Here is a 16,704-nt window from a genome sequence, read left to right on the forward strand (position 1 = left end):
ACCCTAGATACTTTTTTTTGCACCGTATTTGCGCAGCGGTCTTATAAGCGTTCTTTTTTTGGAAAAAAAACAATATATAATGTTTGGGGGTTCTAAGTAATTTTCTAGCAAAAAAACCTGTTTTAAACATGTAAACACCTAAAATCCAAAACGAGGCTGGTCCTTAAGTGGTTAAACAAATAAAGCCACATGTCGTCCTCCTGCAGGAGACCCACCTGGAGGGAAGTAAAATCCTATCCCTGCGCAAATCCTGGATTCAAAGGCATTACACTCTACATACTCCACTTACGCAAGAGGGGTTTCCATCTTAATTAGCAAGGCTGTCCCTTGCACTATTCAGCAGGTTTTCTCTGACCCAGGGGTCAATATGTGGCTGTGGTGCTGGATATATACCACCAGAAAATGTTGATTGTGAATATATACTTGCCCCCTCCTATTCAGATGCAAGTGCTTTATGATCTTTTTTTTTTTTGTCCCTTCTCAATTTCACATCATTGTGGCATCTTTATAAAAAGGAAGAATTTATTTATGTTTATGCAAAGAACTACAATTTTTTTTCCGTTCTACCCCACCCACCCCCTTTCTCACCATTAAATTATTTCTTTCTTTCCCAATATTTTCCTGTCTTAAAGCCCTATACCTTCCAACATCTTCTGCCAATTATTGTCCGAGGTTTTATATTTTCCCCACCCGCCCCAGATAGTATTGAATTTATCTAATTGCCCTTTGTCCTTACAACCTAATAGTTCCATTTTGCTATAGTAATCCACTTGTTTGAACCATTCTGTTAAGTCTGGTCTTTCACTATTTAACCAATTTTTTGGGATCAATTCCTTTGTAGCATTTAATAGTTTTGGCGTTACTTTTTTCATATATTGCTTTTTAGGAGTGTTAGAGTCGTGAAACAAACAAGTCAATATGTTATTATCTATCTTCTCGCTCGTTATTTCCTTTATACAACTGATTATTTCCTGCCAGAATACTCTTATTTTCAGGCAGTCCCATCATATGTGTAGCATTGTGGCTTTTTGTCCACAGTTTCTCCAACACAATGGTGATCCATCTTGGTTAATTTTATGGAGTCTCTCCGAGGTCATGTACCACTTGACCAGGAATTTATAATTCATCTCGATGGTGTTCATGTCCCATGCTTGATTGTATCCTGCTTCAATCATTCTATCGACTTGTTGATCTTCTAAGTTTATTTCCAACTCTTTTTCCACTTTTCTATAAAGGAGGGCCTATTTTGTCCATCGCTTCTCGGCCTTTTGGCTAAGATCAAGTGTAGTATCTGTTCTTCTCAGTTTAATATCTGATACGTCTCCTATCTGGGGACCATATATTAAATGGATTTTTAGAACAGGGAGATGGAAGAAGAGCAAGTGCTTTATGATCTAATGGTAAAACTAGCTCCCTTTATTAGCCTGCCTACCCTATTCATGGGGGATTTCAATGCCATTATAGACCCAACACTGGACTCTTCCAATACCAATAGGCCTGCCTCTGCTGACTTATGCTCTTGGATGTCTGTGACTTGTCTCGCTGAGTTATGGCGCTGGTAACACCTCAATGTCAAATCCTATTCACACTTACTGTATCTACTAATCATAGATCCTCTGCCAGAATTGATTTGGCGTTTGGCAATCAATCCTCTACTGCTAATGTATGTTCATGACCCTGAATACTTGGCTGGGGGAACGTCAGACCACTGCCCACTTTCGGTCACCCTGACTCTCCTGGTTGGGGGAAGGCTGGAGGTTGTCACCAGACTGGTTGCAGGAGGATCAAGTGGCTTCCCAGATACAGGGCTCCATTGCAGCTTACTGGTCAACCAATGTTGATACGGCTGAACCGACCTTGGTATGGGATGCATTTAAAGCTGTGGCGAGGGGGGAATGAATGTATCTCTGCGATAAAAGATCACAATGCACAGGGAGAGCTTCTCCTAGCTAATGAACGAGAATGTGTGAGTGCTCACGCCGACTCTCCATCAGAGACCAATTATACATCTCTGCTAGAGACACAGCGACTTTTGTCAGTGCACTTCTCTGAACTGGGCTGCACTAAAATAGGGAAGAGGGCAGAATCAATATTTGCTCAAAGGGACAAAAATGGCAAGCTTTTGGCCCTCTTGGCGGAAGATCAAACAATACCTGTCAGTATCCCTGTTATTAAAACCGCTGGGGGGAAACATGGTCACTGACCCTTCCGGTATCGTGGAAGAATTTGTGCGGTATTATACTACGCTTTACTCCCCTATACCAGCATTTGACACCGGTGAGCTAGATGGGTTAGAGCTAGAACTCTCTCTCCCAATATTGTCAGACTCAGACGTTACCCTTCTGGATGCTGATATTTCAGCTGTGGAAACAGAAGCGGCAATACTAGCTTTTCCGCCTCATAAATCCCCGGGTCCAGATGGCTTCTATAAACAATATATGGCACAACTAGCCCCAAGACTCAGTGTCCTTTTTGGCCACTGCCTTAAAAGTGGAGTCCTTCCACCTTCAATGATGGAAGCATACATGGTTCTCCTATTGAAACCGGGTAAGGACCCACAGGAGTGTTCGCCCCACTGCCCAATAGCATTACTGAATGCGGATCTAAAGATCCTAACCAAGGCGTTGGCATCACGACTGGCCAAGGTCATTCCTTCACTGGTAGACATTGACCAGACGGGATTTATGCCCAGGAAATCCGTGGACACTAACCTACGGAGATTATTCACTCAATTACAATTAGACACTACAGAAGTCCCAGAAAAAGTTATAGTATCTATCGACATTGAAAAAGCCTTTGATTCAGTTGACTGGCTTTATATGCATAGAATATTGGAGAGTATGGGATTTGGGGCTAATTTCCAGCGATGGGTCACTTTACTACACAGCGACCCTCGGACAGCAATTCGGTTGGGGATTTCAACCTCTGATACTTTTGTTATTGGAAGTGGCACTAGACAGGGATGCCCTCTTTCCCCTTTCCTCTTTGCCCCTAATGATGGAGCCTATGGCGAGAGCGTTACGTCAATCCAATGAGGTGGGTGCAATCCAGGTAGGATGCTGATGAGCTGCTCCTGTTCCTCAGAGACCTGGAACCATCCCTTCAGGTGGCATACTAAATAAGTTTGCCTCTTTTTTGGGTCTTCGGGTGAATTGGGGCAAGTCATCGATATTGCCGTTAGGTCCAGGGGTATAGAGAGCAGAGGATGACAATCTTCTGCTGCAATTACTTTCCGCTATAACTTACTTATGGGTAAAAGTTACAGCTAACATTCGGGATTATATATCACTGAACTTTTTGCCATTAGTCTCCCAACTTAACCAAAAAACACAGGTGTGGAAACGGTTGTCCCTGTCCCTACTAGGACGTATAAATCTCCTAAAAATGAAGTCGTTGCCAGTAATTTTGTATTTATTAAGGCACTCTCCAATGTGGGTTCCCAAGTAATTTTTCCACAAAATGAACAGTATTATCGGATGCTTTCTGTGGTCTCCCCAATCACACCACATAGACATCATGGTACTCCAAGAACCATGGGGGCAGGGGGGGTTAGCACTACCAGATTGGCAGAAGTACTATCTGGTTGGCAAAATGGTTTTTGCATGACGCTGGCTGTTGGCTGATGATGGAGACTCTGCCACAGTCCTTGAGGCAGCTCAGTTAGGCTCCTATGAGAGTTTAGGACTACCGCTGTATAGAGGCCCAAAATCCAATCTACCTTTGACTGTGTCAATGAAAGCAACCATAAAAGCCTGGGAAGTCGCTACAAATCTAACGTCCCCCAGTTACATCGGAACTACGCCCTCTGCTCCCCTATGGTGAATCCTAACCTGCCTAATTTCTACTCCCTACCAGACCCCATGGTGTGGGCTTGTAGGGGTGTTAAGGTACTAGGAGACATTACAAGGGAGGGAGAACTCATAACGTTTGACCAATTGAAAACACAACATAACCTACCTAATCCATACTTTTTCCGGTATTTACAACTGCGCCAATGCGTTTCAGACACCATTCTCCACCCGGAGGGTAGAGGTGCTACCCTCTGTCCTTGAGAATCTTTTAACGGATGAAGAATTGTCCAAACCTCTATCAGCTACGTACAAATCCTTCTTCAAAAAAACCCCACTGGCAGTAACTAGATGTCGGGAGCGGTGGGTGGCGGAAATCCCTGAAATCCAAGGAGAGGACTGGGAAGATATGTGGAACCACCCTTTTAAACAAGGGACCGCCTTATACAGTTTACGTTTTTACATAGGATTTATTACACTCTGGCCAGACACACATTTATCCCTCTGCTACGGATGAATGCTGGAGGTGTTCCTCCTCGCCTGCAAATGCAGAACATATTTTCTGGAGCTGTTCGCAGATCCGGAACTTCTGGTCTGCAATCACTTCCTGCTTGTCAGAGGTTCTTAGTATTCCAATCCCCACGACACAAAGAGTATGTCCCATAGGTTTGGTGGAAGAGGTTGTTTCTTCTCTAGCTCATCGCACCTTACTCAATATAGGGTTGTTCTATGGTAGGAAGGTCATCTTAATGCATTGGAAAAAGCCAAATGCTCCTACAATATTATACTGGAAGGGTCTGATAAACTCTGTAATCCATTTCTACAAAGCCACATATACCTCCAGGGGCTGAAAAAAAAAGTCTGGCAGCCATGGCTGGACTCTTCTGCAACAGTGGGCTGATTTACCCCTTTTCACACACTGGACTGTATAGTCTTATGGGATAGGAGATAAGCACTATGAATTTTTGCCACTGATGTAAATAGATTACTCTACATGTATACACAATCATCCTGAAAATTCTACCCCGAATCCAGACGGACAAGTGACATAACCAAATTTTGATTGTAAGTTACTGGTGCTGTATATCTCCTGGACTGGTGTTGATGGTTGAGTTTACGGGGGGTTGGGGGGGGGGACATTGAGTTTTTTGATTAGTTGAACTATGTTAGTTTTAATTTTTGGCCCTGCGAGACCAAGGGGAGAGTGGGTATGTTGCCTTCTCTGTCCCTTGTGTTTTGAATGTATAATGTGTGAAAAAAATGAATAAAAATAATTTTTAATAATAATAATAAAAAAAAAAACATAATTGGTACCTCATCAGACCAGAGATTACCAACCCTTAAATCAAATAGAAAATTGTGTCAGCCATGCACAATGGCAAAAAGGTGAAACCCTCATTTATAACCTTTGGCTGCTTTTGATCCTAACTGGAATATCCATTTGGCTTCTGCTCTCTTTCAGGCATCCAGGTTTGCCTCCATGCTTTGCCCACACATGTCTAGCAACTGGTCTATCTTTCTTGAGGGTCACATCATTGACATGATCCAACCATTGTATGAATTGTTGAATAGTCTTTCCAACATATAATTGGGGGCATGGGCAGCATGACCCATACAGTAGATTACTCTGGTAATGCAGTTGTAGAACAACCTCATTTCTATGTTTTCTCCTGTCTTGGGATTTCTGAATTCCTTCACTGTTGGCACAAATGAACAGGCTTTGCAGTGCTCACAATGGTGGGAACCTTTTGGTTTTTCTGGTAGCCAGGTTCATTCATGTTCCCTTACTTGGAAAATATCGAAATGGCTATGCACTAAAATATCTTGTAGATTTATTCCCCGTCGGAATGTAGTCAATGGGCTAATGGCCAATATTGTCTTATTAAGTTGTAGATGTCACATGATTGATGTGAATGTGTGCCAATTATGCATGTTTGACCCCCCACTTTCAACTTTTATTTACCTACTCAATACCAAGTCATGTGATTTTTTTTTCCCTTTACCTTAATAACCACTTCACATCCGTAGGCTGTTTATAAAGAGCCTCAGATTGAAGTGGTTGTACCAGGACTATGACTACAGCTGCAGTCATGATCCTGGTAAGAATCTTTGCAGCCAGCAATTCTCTACAATGTAAAAGTAATCCTAGCTGCTATAAAGTTAACAGGATTACTTTTACAGGGGGCAGAACGGGGTCCCCCCTTCCCGCCACCAACTTTACCAGGCTCTCCTGCCCATGAAGAAGCCCAGCAAGGATGCGACCAGCGGGCATCTGCTTCTTGGGACACAGTGCGAGGAACTGATGTTGTTACCCCCACTATGCAATATCAGAAACCAGAAGCGACAAGCATTTCATCACTTCCAGCTTCGGTCTAATTAATGGCTTGTAAAAGCATCTGATCAAACGGACCTCAGTGTGATCAGATTCTGTGGAGACCAGAAAAGAGATCTGGGGTCTCATAGACATCATCATAAAGAGGACCTGTCACAGCCCATGTTATCACAATGGATGTTGTTCATCCCTTGTAATAGCAATAAAACTGATGAAAAAAAAAAATTAAAGGTACAGTGTACAAAAAAAATGTAAATAAAATAAATAGTAACTTTTTTTTTTAAAGCCCCCGTGTTCCCCTGTGCCAGACATCCCGAGTCTCCTGCATTTCAGCTGAAGCTCCCTGACACCCGCAAGTGCTGCGTGATATCCCGGCTGCAGGGCCGATCTTGGGCCGGTGATCCAAAGAGGGAGGGCGCTGAAGTGCCTGTTATGTCAGCTGGGTAGAGGCTGGAGCAAGGTGCGGGCATCTACCCCCACATGGTAAGTGGGCAGCCCTGCAGAAGGAGGCTGTACCCGCGTGAAAGGTGAACACCAATGGCAACTGGGAGCCCAGGAGAGAGAAGAGCTTCACAGGCTCCTTGACCCCTGAAGTGGCGTGTAGAAGCATCCCTGGAGTCTCAAAGCCTGGACTCTGTTTCCTCCAACCTCCTCTCTGCTCCAGCATTAGCAGTGAGGCCTGGAAGACAAGGACGAGCGGGAGGCGCAAGCTGCCAGGGAGCTGCTGTAAGCAGTAGAGCACCTCCCAGATCAAGAAGATACTGGGCATCATACACTGACACAGATCTACCTGCAGATACAGACTGGGATGGGGGGCAGAGTAGGGACTGCGGATAGGGACAGGAGTCCCTCTCTCATCTCCCCCCTCTCTCTGTCAGCCCCCCTCTCTCTCATCTCCCCCTGTCTGTCAGCCCCCCCTTTCTTTGTCAGTCCCCCCTCTCTCTCAGCCCCTCTCTCTGAGCCTCTCTCTTTCAACCACCCTCTCCCAGCCTCCCGCTCTCCCAGCCCCCTCCTTCTCTCTCTCTCTCAGCCACCCTCTCTGTCAGCCCTCCTCTCTCTCAACCCACCCTCTTTCTCTCAGTCCCCCTCTCTCTGAGCCCCACACTCTCTCAGCCTCCCATCTCTCTCTCAGCTCCCCTCTCAACCCCTCGTTCTTTCCCAGCACCACTTTTCTCTCTCTGCCCCCTCTCTTTGAGCCTGCTCTCTCTCTCAGCCTCCCTTTCTCTGTCAGTCCCCCCTTTCTCTCTCTTAACCACCCTCTCTCAGCCCCCCTCCCTCTTTCTCTCAGCCACCCTCTCTGTCAGCCCCTCTCTCTCTCACCCCCCTTCTCTGTTCACCACCCTCTCTCTGAGCCCCTCTTTCCCTCAGCCCCCCATCTCTCTGTCAGTTGCCCCCCTCTCTCTCAGCCCCCCCCTACCTGTTTCAAGCAGAAACACAGCACATACTGACTCCTACCACCATGTCCACTTAAAATCACTGAAGTGGTCATGGTGGTTAGTGTTCCTTTAATATCAGAAAAAGTAAACCTTTGTATAATGATTCCATTTCAATTGATCGTCCTCTAGTTGTGTTAAATTGGTGGGGTGGGGGCACGGAGCGCCACCTCCCTGAAATGAGTTTTCCACTGCCCTAAAATGAGTTTTTGCAGGTTGGGTTGTCTGCCCTGTGCTCACGTGCAAAGGCGAATGTGCATATGTGTATGGCGATCGTATTACACTTGTGAGGTATTGCTGTGAACGTCAAAGTCAAATAATTCTGGTGACAGACCTGTGGAACTCTAATCTGTAACGGTTTTAAAGGGTTCCCTGTGGAGATTTTTAGGTACCGTAGTTTGACTTTGTTCCACGGGCGTATGTATTTTTAAAGTGTGACATGTTAGGTATCTATTTACGCAGCATAACATCATCTTTTATGTTTTACCAAAAAATTGTGTATTATATTGTGTTTGTGTTCACTAAAGCTTCATGTACATGGGACGTTGTTTAACCTCTCCTGAACTATTTAGGTACACTGCAGTTGGTAACGTTTAGGAGCAGTTGGGAGTTTTTTTTAACTGCCCCTGAACTCTCCTCTATGTTATTTTATCTGTCCATCTACACAGGGTCGTTTAGGCTTCATGTACACGGGACATTTTTACATCCTCTCCTCTACGCTTTAACTTGACAGATAGTAACTGATGTTTAAAGCGTCTGTTTTGCTGCGTTTACATGCCACGTTTAGCGGCATTTTGCCATTTTGCGTTTAGAAACGCTTAAAAAAAAAAGAAAAACGCCTGTAAACGAAACGCGGCTAAGCGCGAGTTACCGTATTTAGCCGTGTTTGGAGCTTGAAATGCTTGTAAACTCAGCTTCTGAACGCATTTTTTGCATTGCAAAAAATGCCTCTAGACTCAACTGCCTAGAGACGAATGTAAGGCCCCATGTACACTGCTGCTTGTGAACGGACGTTTAGGAGCAGTTGGGCATTTTTTTCAGCTGCCCCTGAACTCTCCTCTGTTATCTTATCAGTACATGTACACAGGGTCGTTTATAGTCGTTTCTAGGCAGGTGTGTTTAGAAGCCTTTTTTTGGAAAAAATGGGTTCAGACGGATGTTCAGAGGCATTTGAAACTCCAAATGCCTGTAACAGCTTGTAAACACTGCTAAACGCGTTAACTTGCGTTTAACAGCGTTTCATTTACAGTAGTTTTTCATTTTAACAGCTTGCTGACCAGCCGCCGCAGTTTTACTGCAGCAGAATGGCACGGCTGGGCAAAACGACGTTACCTTACGCTGCTTTGCCTTTTGGCCACTAGGGGCACGCGCCCGCAGCATGTTCCCGGAGCCGATGCGAGTGCCCGGCGGGCTCAATGACCGCCGGGCTCCCGCGATTGCTTGTGACAGATAGAGAACCGGGATCTGTAAACACACAAATCCCGGTTCTTTCAGGGGAGTATATATATACATACATATATATATATATATATATATATATACACATATATAATTTTTGTATGTAGTTTTCTGAGTGCATATCCACTTCAAAATATTATATATATATATATATATATATATATATATATATATATATATATATATATATAAATTATATATATATATATATATATATATATATATATATATATATATATATATATATATATATATATATATATATAATATATTATATATAATATATATTATATACATATATATATTTATAATATATTATATATAATATACATATATATATTTATATTATGTTTATTTGTTTTCTTGAAGTGGATTGTGTGTTATGCCCCGTACACACGGTCGGACATTGATCGGACATTCCGACAACAAAATCCTAGGATTTTTTCCGACGGATGTTGGCTCAAACTTGTCTTGCATACACACGGTCACGCAAAGTTGTCGAAAAATCTGATCGTTCTGAACGCGGTGACATAAAACACGTACGTCGGGACTATAAACGGGGCAGTAGCCAAAAGCTTTAGTCTCTTAATTTATTCTGAGCATGCGTGGCACTTTGTGCGTTGGATTTGTATACACACGATCGGAATTTCCGACAACGGATTTTGTTGTCGGAAAAATTTATAGCCTGCTCTCAAACTTTGTGTGTCGGAAATTCCGATGGAAAATGTGTGATGGAGCCCACACACAGTCGGAATTTTCGACAACAAGGTCCTATCACACATTTTCCATCGGAAAATCCGACCGTTTGTACGGGGCATAAGAGTGGTGAGATGCTTTAGTTGTGATCATTCCTCAGTTTGGGTCTTGATCTATTTAGCAATTTAGATTTGGGGCCATACACCTATAAATGTAAATTGGGTAGACCAGATTGCATGTAATTTGTCAGGCCATAGATAGAGGGTGCTGTGGCAGTAGAGGCCTAAGTGGGATAGAAAAAAGGGCAGTTTATGGTTTAGACAGCCTTCAGTCACCAATCGAGGATTATGAATCAGTAGTATTCCTATGTGTGAATACAGTAAAGGGTGAGGCATGGTTTAATTTATATGCTAGTGGCTGACTCACCAGCAGAGGGTGCTGTATTAATGATGTCATCATGCACATAGGAAACTCTATAAATATGGGGAAAAACACAGCAAGCACCATTTTGCTATCTCATTGCTTTATCCTAAATGTGCTTTTCACAAATATTATTCCCCTGGCAAAGCCATCATTTAAGAGGATGAAATATGTTGGGGTTTTTTACTTTGTTTTTGTTCTTGTCACTTTTGGGCACTTTAAAAAAAATTTTTTTTTGAGAATGGGAGCATATGATTTGAGACTTAAATCCCTTTTATTTGGAGACATATAACAGTACTTATGAGAGCAATCTATCTGTGGGATTTGCAGAGACAGCAGCTTAATGGGAAAATATATGTTTATACACAGAGGAGTGCTGGGGAGGCTGTGTTGGTAATGTTTTCTATAGTATACAATGCATCCGGAAAGTATTCACAACGCTTGACTTTTTCCACATTCTGTTATGTTACAGACTTATTCCAAAATGGACTCAATTCATTATTTTCCTCAAAATTCTACAAACAATACCCCATAATGACAATGTGAAAGAAGTTAGTTTGAAAACTGCCAATTTATTAAAATGGAAAAAAAATCACATGTACATAAATACGGTATTTACAGCCTTTGCTCAATACTTTGTTGAAGCACCTTTGGCACCAATTACACCCTCAAGTCTTTTTGAGTATGATGCTACAAGCTTGGCACACCTATTTTTGGGCAGCTTCTTTCATTCTTCTTTGCAGGATCTCTCAAGCTCCATCAGGTTGGATGGGGAGCGTCGGTGTACAGCCATTTTCAGATCTCTCCAGAGATGTTCAATCAAGTTCAAGTCTGGGCTCTGGCTGGGCCACTCAGGGACATTCACAGAGTTGTCCTGTAGCAACTCCTTTGTTATCTTGGCTATGTGCTTAGGGTCGTTGTCCTATTGGAAGATGAACCTTCATTCAGTCTGAGGTCCAGAGCGCTCTGGAGCAGGTTTTCATCAATGATGTCCCTGTACATTGCCGCATTGATCTTTCCCTCGATCCTGACTAGTCTCCTGGTTTCTGCAGCTGAAAAACATTCTCACAGCATTATGCTGCCACCACCATGCATCACTGTAGGGATGGTGTTGGCCAGATCATGAGCACTCCCTGGTTTCCTCCAGACATGACGTTTACCATTCAGGCCAAAGCGTTCAATCTTTGTTTCATCAGACCAGAGAATTTTGTTTCTCATGGTCTGAGAGTCCCTCAGGTGCCTTTTGGCAAACTCCAGGCGGGCTTTAATGTGCTTTTACTGAGAAGGGGCTTCCGTCTAGCCACTCTATCATACAGGCCTGATTGGTGAAGTGCTGCAGAGATGGTAATTCTTCTGCAAGGTTCCCCTCTCTGCAGAGGAACGTTGGAGCTCTGTCAGATTGACAATCAGGTTCTTGGTGACCTCCTGGACTAAAGCCCTTCTCCCCCATTCGCTCAGTTTGTCCTGGGCCGCCTGCTCTAGGAAGAGTCCTGGTCGTTCCAAACGTCTTCCATTTACGGATGATGGAGACCACTGTGATCATGGGGAAATTCAATGCAGCAGAAATTTTTCTGTACCCTTCACCAGATCTGTGCCTCGATACAATCCTGTCTCTGACAATACCAGATCATACGATTTTCGTTTAACTACTGAAGGACCAGCCTCCGTCGTTATACGACGCTAATTTGAAGTTAAATACCGTTGTTATGGGAGCAGCTAGCTGCCATAACCCTTGTATTTTTAAAAATGGCGAACTGTCCTCTTTTCAGATAAAAGTGGTCTCAGCAGCGCAATCACTGCAAGATCACTTTTATCGGTGGCGGGAGAGGGGCCCCGCCACACTTCGGAGCTGATTGGTTTCTCTCCCCTCACTGCCTGGATGGCGAGTGAGGGAAAGATGGCCCCACTTGGCTCCATAGCATTGGAGGGCGGAAGCAAAGTCAAATGTCACTTCCGCCCAATGATCTTAAAGGGGACTTTTTTTTTTTTTCAAATTACATTTAATTTTTTTTTTTTTTTTTTTATTGGATTTAAGTGTAAATATGAGATCTGAGGTCTTTTTGACCCCAGATCTCATATTTAAGAGGTCCTGCCATGCTTTTTTTCTATTACAAGGGATGTTTACATTCCTTGTAATAGGAATAAAAGTGACCAAACAATTTTTTTTTTTTTAAAAGGACAGTGTCAAAAAAAAAAAAAAGTTAAATTAAAAAGAAAAAAAAAACTTAAAATGCACCGCCCCGCCGAGCTCACACGCAGAAGCGAACACATATGTAAGTCGCATCTGCATATGAAAATGGTGTTCAAACCACACATGTGAGGTATTGCCACGATCGTTAGAGTGAGAACAATAATTCTAGCCTGAGACTTCCTCTGTAACTTAAAACTGGTAACCTGTACAAATTAAACATCGCCTATGAAGATTTTTATGCGTAAAAGTTTGTCGCCATTCCACGAGTGGGCGCAATTTTGAAGCGTGACATGTTGGGTATCAATTTACTCAGCGTAACATTATCTCTCACACTATAAAAAAAATTGGGCTAACTTTACTGCTGTCTTAATTTTTAAATAAAAAAAAGTGTATTTTTTCCAAAAAAAGTGCACTTGTAAGACAGCTGCGCAAATACGGTGTGACATAAAGTATTGCAACGACCACCATTTTACTCTCTAGGGTGTCTGAAAAGAAAAAATGTTTGGGGGTTCTAAGTAATTTTCTAGCAAAAATTTTCTCGCTATAAACAAAAAAAAGAGCTACAATTTAAAAAAAACAAACATATTTTTTACTTTTTGCTGTAATAAATATCCAAAAAAACCCCACAAATTTCTTCATCAGTTTAGGCCAATATACATTCTTCTACATATTTTTGGTAAAAAAAACATAAGCGTATTTTGATTGGATTGCGCAAAAGTTAAAGCGTCTACAAAATAGGGAATAGATTTATGGCATTTTTATTTTATTTTTTTATGTTTACTAGTAATGGCAGTGATCAGCGATTTTTAGCAGGACTGTGACATTGCGGCCGACAGATCGGAAACATTTGACACGAAAAAAAAACACTAGGGGCGATCAAGGGGTTAAATGTGTTCCCTCATGTGTGTTCTAACTGTGGGGGGGATGGGACTGCCTGGAGGAGGAGACCGATCGCTTGTAGTGATATGATGTATAGTGGGTAGATAATTAATTAGTAGTTATTATAATGATGATGTAAGTACTCTTCCGCAGCAACCTAATTCTTCCAGAGAGATGCACTTTATTGACTTCCAACACAGAACAAAGTCCAAAGTCCACAGATGACAAAAATCCAACAGAGTATATAATTCAGAGTCCCATTTTTCCTAGATCTGCGCCTTCATAGTCATACACAGAAAAGACTGACTGCTAGCTTGAATAGTCCCCCCTGAAATATTAGTACACTAGGAGGGAGTTTCTGCTAGGTCAACCCAAAATACTCTTTGATCTTATTGTTACCCCCTCAAGTCTAATTACCATCAATAAATACTTCTTCTGTGGTCCTTTAAACAATGTACCCTTTGAAATGTTCAATTAGGTAAACAGGCCATACCTCACACACCTAGGTAGACTTGCATAAGATCAACATATCAAAGGGTCATCAGCTGTCCCTTTGATATGTTAAAATTGAGTTTGCTCGGACAACTCAACCATTGTCAACTGAATTTTGGCCTGGTCAATGTTGTACTGTATGTGTACATATATATAATAATAATATAAAATCCCACATAAATCTACCAACATATTACAACATCGCTGAGGGCACGTGCGCCCCCTATAGCTCTTTGAGCGGCCATCTTACCATGACGGCGATTCGCCCAGGGGAGCCAATTCGCCGCAGTGTAACTGCGGCTGCTGGTCCTTAAGTGGTTAAAAGATAAGTTCACCTTTGGGAACATGTTATACGTTCCACCTGTTTTTACGGTAGAACATGTAAAATGTTCCCAATGCTGCAGCCGCTGCCCGATTCCCCCGCTCCCTGTGACAGCAGTATGGGAAGAAGTTCCCCGTAGCTAGCTGTCAATTTTTTAAATCAGCACGGCCCTGGTAATCGCTGTTGCGGTGCTTTACAGGCTCAAAAAAAAAAAAAAATAGAAATGAATGCACACTTTTATTTTAGACTGCAAAAAAATGTGTGTTTATTATTTTTTTTTATAAAACGTGAACTTATCCTTTAAAGAGGAAGCTTCCCTCCAACCACTTTGCATATTATTTTATATATACTGTGATTTTGTACTTGCCAAATATGCTGCAGAAATCTCCCTTCACTGAGTCTGGCTGCAACCATCTTAACTGTGGGCAGCTGAAGCTGCTGCCTTTTCACTTCCAGAATTTACACAGACAAAAAGAGGCACACCTCCAGCTCCGCAGCTCTCATTGACCCTCTTATGACTCATCCCCCTTCCCTTCCTGGCAAACTCTCAGGAGAGTGAGAGAGAGAGCTGTGCATGATGTCATACGCCTAGGCTTTTTACCAGACAAGAAATAGAAAGTGGGCTGTATGAGGTATTTACTGGCAGAAAAAAAAATGTTTAACTATCCAAATTAAAACAACAAGGGCAGAAGATTTAATGGAGGGAAAGTTGAAAAAATGACTGAAGGTTTATGGGGGCAGCACAGTGGCTAAGTGGTTCTGTCCTTTCATCTAGCAGCACTAGGGTTGTTGGTTCAAATCCCAATTATGGCACTACCTGCCTGGAGTGTCCATGTTCTCCCTGTGCCCGCATGGGTTTCCTCTGGACTGATGTGAATGTATAATATATTTGTAAATTGACAGCACTATATATAGTAAGTACCTATAATAAATAAATTATATTTTCTGCAGGTATAGATGCTGATTCTGATAGACATCTTATATCCTTGTAACTTCTCGTGTACTGTACTGGTAAACAATGTTTATCTTCTTTAAACTACACCCCCCTCCTAACTATGTAATAGAGAAGAGAGGGGGAGGTGTTTGTAGTTCTAGGATCCTAAGACACTTCTTGTTCTAGGGTGACAACACTGCTTATCTATAGATACAGTGCAGTTAGTGAATGTTGTCAGCCTAGGACAGGAAGGTCAACAGATACCCAATATTGCAAAGCGTGGAGGCATGGATCCTTTCAAAAGGTAAATATAGATCCATAAATCACACAGAAAAACGATGTACTGTATATGTATCAATAAGTTGGGTCCATGATCTTCTTCATGCTAGCTTGTCGAAACAGTATAGAGGAAATTTCTTCAAAGTAAATAAGTAACTCTCCATCTTAGAATAGAGTTGAACAGGTGTCCCCATTGGAGGATTTAGCCTCCACTCTTTTGGATTTCCCTCCACTTTTTGTCTCAGTGATAATGGTCACCAGGACTAATTCAGAAGATGAATCTTTCCAGTGAGAACACAGACAAAAAGGGTCCAATGCCGTGCACACACGACCGAACTTTTCGTCGGACTCAACCTTGAAGGACTTTTGGACGGAGTTCCAATGGAGTTCCAACGAAACGGACTTGCCTACACACGATCACACTAAAGTCCGACGGATTCGAACGTGATGACGTACAACCGGACTAGAATAAGGAAGTTTATAGCCAGTAGCCAATAGCTGCCCTAGCGTAGTTTTTGGTCCGTCGGACTAGCATACAGACGAACGTATTTTCCGAAAGGACTTGAGTCCGTCTGAAAGATTTGAAACATGTTCTAAATCTAAAGTCCGTCAAATTTTTTGACAGAAAAGGTCCGATGGAGCCCACACACGATCGGAATGTCTGGCGGATTCGTTCCGTCGGACCTTTGATGCCGAAAAGTCCAGTCGTGTGTACGCGGAATAACTCTTCCCTACTTTATCCAAAACGAGAATAAATGACATACAGTTTATTTAGATTTTTCTTAGCCACTAGTCTCTCCATCTCACAATAATAGTTCAGGTCTGCAATTGTAGCGGGATTCTGATGGTATTCCAAAGTTTGGTGATTTTAAATTTTGCTGCAAGTAAAAGGATGTGTTGCCACAACTCGTGAGCTAGGAGGGAATCTCTCTATGCCTAAGTGGAGTAATGCTAATGACGGGTTAGGTGTAGAGGGGGAAAAAAGGAGAATGGTCTGGTGATACCCGTGACACACCTCCATCCCTAAGTTATATACAACAACACAGAATTATGCCCATAGGACTTTGAGTGAGGTGAGCACGTAGGCCAATAATTGTAAACGTAAAAGATAAACACAACATCACAGTTTATCGGAGATGTAGAACCATCATCATATATCAAAAACATAGACATGAATGCCAACCGACTTGAGAACTGCATCTGTGTTGTTGTAGGTGTAGTGGGGGTATGTGATATTACAGAAACCAAAGAAAATATTTGTCTCCAGAAGGAGCTTATAGATCTACAGAACCATAGGATGTGCGCAATGGTGCCAGTACTTCCACAGGACCTGCAGTAGGTAGTAGGATGTCCCGGGTAGATGTTTGGAAGACGGTAGGGTGTCAGGTAGCATCTATGTAGGGTTTTCTGATACGATTCCCAGTGATTAGAGCAGTGGGAAGCTGAGTGAGTGAGTTACATACAGTTTGATGATGTGATT

At 42.5% G+C, this 16,704-nt stretch overlaps 1 non-coding gene across 1 annotated transcript; it reads left to right on the top strand.

Annotated features, from left to right (window-relative positions):
• Window positions 1–1,252: 1,252 nt before the first annotated feature.
• LOC141107035 (U2 spliceosomal RNA) lies at window positions 1,253–1,437 on the top strand. The gene has a single exon (XR_012235783.1). It is a non-coding gene; the product is annotated as a U2 spliceosomal RNA (small nuclear RNA).
• Window positions 1,438–16,704: the final 15,267 nt, after the last annotated feature.

Source organism: Aquarana catesbeiana, linkage group LG08 (assembly GCF_042186555.1).
Source record: "Aquarana catesbeiana isolate 2022-GZ linkage group LG08, ASM4218655v1, whole genome shotgun sequence".
Classification (NCBI taxonomy): domain Eukaryota; kingdom Metazoa; phylum Chordata; class Amphibia; order Anura; family Ranidae; genus Aquarana; species Aquarana catesbeiana.